The following is a 5,764-nucleotide window of genomic DNA, read 5'->3' as shown; positions in this document are numbered from 1 at the left end:
TTGACATGTCCTATAATGGGTCTCTTCACTTTGTGTCAGCCTGGGGACTGTGGGTTGTTTTCCCTGAAGAATCCCCAGGAGTTAAGACCTCCCAAGGGGACCTGGAATCCTCCCAAGAAGTGTCAGACCCTCTGACACTGATTACTGCATGCCTGATGCCGGAGGCCACATGATTATTGCAGGATCCAGTGTCTATGGCTGCTCTGGGGAGCTAGCTATGCTGAGGTCTATGGTGGTGCTGGATAGAGTAGGTGTGGTGGTGTGTCTGGGAACCTCTGGCGTTGAGACCCCCTCTGAGAAGTTCCCGGAGAAAGTGTTTAGTCCTGAGAGCTTCACTGAGAAAGCCTTCGATGAGCAGATATGCATGACCACTGTACCACTTGAGCAATCTGCAATATCTGCCACTCCTTTTTTTTTTTTTAGGGAACAGTTTCATCATGTTGCCTATCCATATGCAATGGATAAGCGGTCTGCTGTCCCCTAAAGGACGTCTGCACATGAAGGTGCCGGACTGAAGGAGGTAACACAATTACCTAACGTTTGCCTTTCCTGGGAGAAGGACAGGGATGGGGCCTTTTTAGGTTCTTGAAGTAACAACATTATCTGATCCTACAGGATCCTGGGATGAGAAGTATTTGGTGTCTCCCTAAGGTGTGCATTGCCTATTAAACATTGTTTGAGATGTAAAGATTCTGTATGCAAAACGAAACCTGTAGATTTATAGTGTTTCTTGTTTATGACTTCTTAATGCTTCTTGAGATGCCCATACACCTTGCGATTATTGTTCGATTTCCGAATTAGATCAGGTTTTTGTAGGGAAGTGAACAATTACTGTACAACTGGCCAAATTTTCTTGATCGGTCAAGCTGGAAAACTTTTTTCGAATCATATGAAAATCGATGGATTAGTGGCGTTTTCGTACGAAACGCACCAAATACTTGCAAAACAGAATGAATGGTCAGCAGCACTTCAAATTTTCTTTAAAACAAAATCATTTTATTCAGTGATGACACTTTTGTTTGCCTGATGAAGGGTCCGGACAGGTTCCGAAATGTTGCCAACTTGCCACGCATGGTGCAATGACCTGCTAGAATGAATAAAAGGGTTTTGTTTTGAAGAAAACTTGAGTGCTGGTGACCATTTATTCTGTTATTCAAAAAGGTGGTAAATGTAGGGCCCTATTTCTACTCACATAGTGAAATGTCTGTTGCAATCCTTTCAGATGCCACTAGATGTCCCCACAGATCATCAGTGTAGGAGCCTTTTAGGAATAGGCTCACCCTGTTGGTTGACAGGCAACTGACCTACCAGTCAAGCTGTATAGATTGGGTCTTTATAAGGGAATGTGGTAGGAGCTAATGGGTTGTTGTTGCAAACCGCAGGATCGAGTTAGAGGAGTCTTTCTTTATAGCGAAAAGACTCAGCTTGAACATGTGAGTGCTCTGGGGACTTAGAGACCCCCTTTGGGAGAGTGTAGCTGCCCTGCCTGAGAGTAGACCTAGAATAGCAAGACAGAGACTTTTTCTCGGAGCACTTATTTATGCTAAATAGGTAACATGTTGAATATAAGTTTAGATGGGCAATCTTGTTCCTGTTATGTTGAAGAGAAGTTTACAAAGTAAAGCTTAGCTTTAAAATGTAGCTACCGCATATGACTCCTTTCAAAAAAGGGGGAGGTGGGCTGAACATGAGTTGGGGACATTATGTTCACTATGCTGGAAGGAAGTACTGTGGGCTAAGAGGAGACTTGGGAGGTTGGCCCCTGGCACTTTCCCAGCATTTGGAAAGTACAGCTTGTGCATGCTGGTGTTGGAGGAACTGACCAGGGAAGGCGGGCCTCTCTGAGTGTCCCTGTAGGCTGTGTTGGCATAAGAGTAGTTGCCCCTTAAACCTGTGAAGAGTAGGCAGCTTGTAGGATGCTGTCGGGTCCTGTGTGTTGTTTCTAGTTTCTGACTTTTATAGAACTGAGGGAAGACAAGACATAAGATTACCACATAGGTGTGGAGTTCCCTCTTACTGATGCACCTTGCATTATGCAAAGGTTCACCAATTTAATACTGAATTAACATTTTCACCAGTACCCTTGCATGTCACTTGGAACACCACACTCTGCTTGTTTTTCTTCAGGCACTGATTTGTAAATGGCTTATGTGCACTAATATCAAAATCCGACAACCGGGCTGTACCTCTTATGCCCTTCATTCCACCTGTTCACTTGGACAGATTTGCAAATGGCTAGGCAGAGGTTTTGAACACCTACTAGTCATGAACACTGGTAAAGGGGGCCTGTTGTAGAAAACCAGGGGAACTGTAATTTTGTAATTTCAAGTACCATTGATCAGTCAGTGCGTTGTAGTGTGTGTGTGTGTGTGTGTGTTATATATTTCCTCCACCTTCCGTTTGAGGATGCCCCACAGATGCTCAATAGGGTTTAGGTCTGGAGACATGCTTGGCCAGTCCATCACCTTTATCCTCAGCTTCTTTAGCAAGGCATTGGTCATCTTAGAGGTGTGTTTGGGGACGTTATCATGTTGGAATACTGCCCTGCGGCCCAGCCTCCGAAGGGAGGGGATCATGCTCTGCTTCAGTATGTCACAGTACATGTTGGCATTCATGGTTCCCTCAATGAACTGTAGCTCCCCAGTGACGGCAGCGCTCATGCAGCCCCAGACCATGACACTCCCACCACCATGCGTGACTGTAGGCAAGACACACTTGTCTTTGTACTCCTCACCTGGTTGCCGCCACACACGCTTGGCACCATCTGAACCAAATAAGTTTATCTTGGTCTCATCAGACCACATTACATGGTTCCAGTAATCCATGTCCTTGGTCTGCTTGTCTTCAGAAAACTGTTTGCGGGCTTTGTTGTGCATCATCTTTAGAAGAAGCTTTGTTCTGGGACGACAGCCATGCAGAGCAATTTGATGCAGTGTGCAGCGTATGGACTGAGCACTGACGGGCTGACCCCCCACCCCTTCAACCTCTGCAGCAATGCTGGCAGCACTCATACTTCGATTTCCCAAAGACAACCTCTGGATATGGCTCTGAGCACGTGCACTCAACTTCTCAGGTCGACCATGGCGAGGCCTGTTCTGAGTGTAACCTGTCCTGGTAAACCGCTGTATGGTCTTGGCCACCGTGCTGCAGCTCAGTTTCAGGGTCTTGGCAATCTTCTTATAGCCTAGGCCATCTTTATGTAGAGCAACAATTCTTTTTTCCAGATCCTCAGAGAGTTCTTTGCCACGATGTGCAATGTTGAACTTCCAGTGACCAGTATGAAAGAGTGAGAGTGATAACACCAAATTTAACACACCTGCTCCCCATTCACACCTGAGACCTTTTTTTTTAAATTAAATTAAATTCTTTTTTTTTAAAGCATTTTAAAATTTTTTTTAAAATGCTTTGATAGCAAAATAGGTGACAGGTCCTCTTTATGGAGACATCAGGGGGTCTCCAAGACCCCTAATGTCACCTAGGACCCCCGAAGAAGCTGATAAAGCAGAGATCTGCTTCATCAGCTTCTCTCCAGCGTCTGAAGCTGGAGAGTGACACAAGAATGCGGAAGTAATGTAAAATACATCACTTCCGCATTCTTACAGCGGAGAGGGGACCGGAGGGAGGTCTTGTACCGACCTCCCTCTGATCCCCTGTGACAGAGGCACTATGCTGGTCTCGGGCTCAGCGCGACAATGGGAGGGGAGGGGACACGGGCCGACCGCCCATACAAGCGATCCGCCCGGCTCTATAGCTGGCGGATCGCTTGTATGTTAACAGGCATCGCTGCCTGTTTTTAAATTGACTGCATTTCCTGCGTGCGTGCAAGTGGGCGTGGCTTATCTAGAGAGCTCCCGGCCGGCCGTTTTTTTACAACGGCCGGCCGGGAGGTAGTAAAGGTAGGGGCCTGCAGCTCCCCGGCCTTAACACCCAAACGGGCCGGGCCAAGGACCCTGGCGGGCCGGATGTGGCCCGCGGGCCGTAGTTTGAGAACCCCTGCTGTAGATGGATATTTTCATTGTATATTTGGTGTTTACATAAGGCTCTATTCAGTGCAGATTAAACAAAACTCAAAACATAAATAATGCTGAAGTTTGGCCTAAGAATCCAAGCCAATAGACTTGGCATGGTCAAATATTAGAATTCAAGAATACGGTGAAATCAGAAACAAGTTAGTGGAAAAGACCAGGTATGGCCTGGCATATGGTAGGTGATAAACCTGAAAACATAAAACAAAAAATCTATTAGGTAGAGTACTATACTTGGTAATTTTGCTTCAGCAGTGGACTTGGTTAGGCAGAGTTGATGGCACTCACAAAGTGTTCGCAGTCAGTAAAAAACACATTAACACTTCATAAGACATCATTCATTGAATCACCCTGTAGATTCATTGAGCCCTGTTAGGAAAGTTGACAGATTATTTTAAAGATTGAACAAAAGATAAAAGGACATAGCTGAGTGGAACTCTTGTGATTCTACAGCACAAATGTAAGTGATGAACATCTTTTTCTGGCTGCATTTTGTGTTTTTATTTGTGCATATAATGAAGCGCATGGGAAAAAACTCCATGGCATATTAGAACCTATCTGAATCTGAATTTGACTAAAGTCAGGGTCAGTCTCTAAGGTTATTATTAGCTGTTCCTAAGTTTGGATCAGCCTAATAGCCAAAAAATGTTTTAAAAAGTTACATTATCAAGCAGTCATAGTGACTGCTTGATATAAACTGACAAGAAAAAGAAAGTTTGTTTGTTTAATTTTTTTTTTTTATACAAAGTGTAAATTTTTTTTAATAAAGTGTAAAACAAAATTAGGAAAATAAAAATGATATATAAATATATTTTTATACTATAATTAATATAAAAAAATTCTAAAAAAAATAATAATCAAAACTTGTGAAAAAAGTGTTTTCTTCTAGATTTTTTTTCCTCATTTTTTTTTATTTTATTCAAACTAAGTAAGGGGTTAGGTACACATATGTGATACAATTATATAGCCCTATCTGTCCTCTAAAAAACTATATATAATGTGTGGGTACATTTAGTAAGAAAGTATATTACTGCTGTGGAAGAATCACACAGCAAAAATGTAAAAAGTGTGTCAGTCATTTATGAACAGAAACTGAAAAATAGCTCAGTCATGAAGGGGTTAAAGCAAAGACTAAAGGTGCCCATACACCTTACGATTATCGTACGATAATCGTATGCGATCGACTTTTCGTACGACAATCATAACGTGTGAATAGAGTGCCCGACCGATAGTACTGTACAATCGTACGACTTTTGACGGTCAAGCATGTTTGAAAACTTTGGTTGATCGTACGATGTTCGCATGGTTGGTGGCGTTTCCGTCCGTCAAAAGTCGTACGATTAACACTGCGCATGCGCAAACGAAAATAATTGCGGTCAATTACCGCAAGTCGTCCAGGTGTTTTTTTTCTAACTACCGCTGATTGAACCTTGCGATAATCGGGGCAGGATGGGGCCGTCGTACGAAAATCGTACGACGGTTCGATCATCGGACGAAAAGTTTCGTCCGATAATCGTAAGGTGTATGGGCACCTTTAGATCACAAAATTGTAATTTCAAAGTTAGATGTTCAGCTGTGTCGTATATCCATTCAAGTGTTGGAGAGTTTGCTTCAAGCATTGCCTTTACACATCACCTGTATAAAAATACAGGCATACAGACCTTTCTCTCAACTGGATATCATAATCTACATGCAAATGTTTTTTGCATATATCTATGTGTATATATATATGTGTGTAT

The sequence above is a fragment of the Nanorana parkeri genome, unplaced genomic scaffold (assembly GCF_000935625.1).
Source record: "Nanorana parkeri isolate BGI_ZX_2015 unplaced genomic scaffold, ASM93562v1 scaffold68, whole genome shotgun sequence".
In the NCBI taxonomy this organism is placed as follows: Eukaryota; Metazoa; Chordata; class Amphibia; order Anura; family Dicroglossidae; genus Nanorana; species Nanorana parkeri.
Note: the sequence above shows the minus strand (reverse complement) of the source record.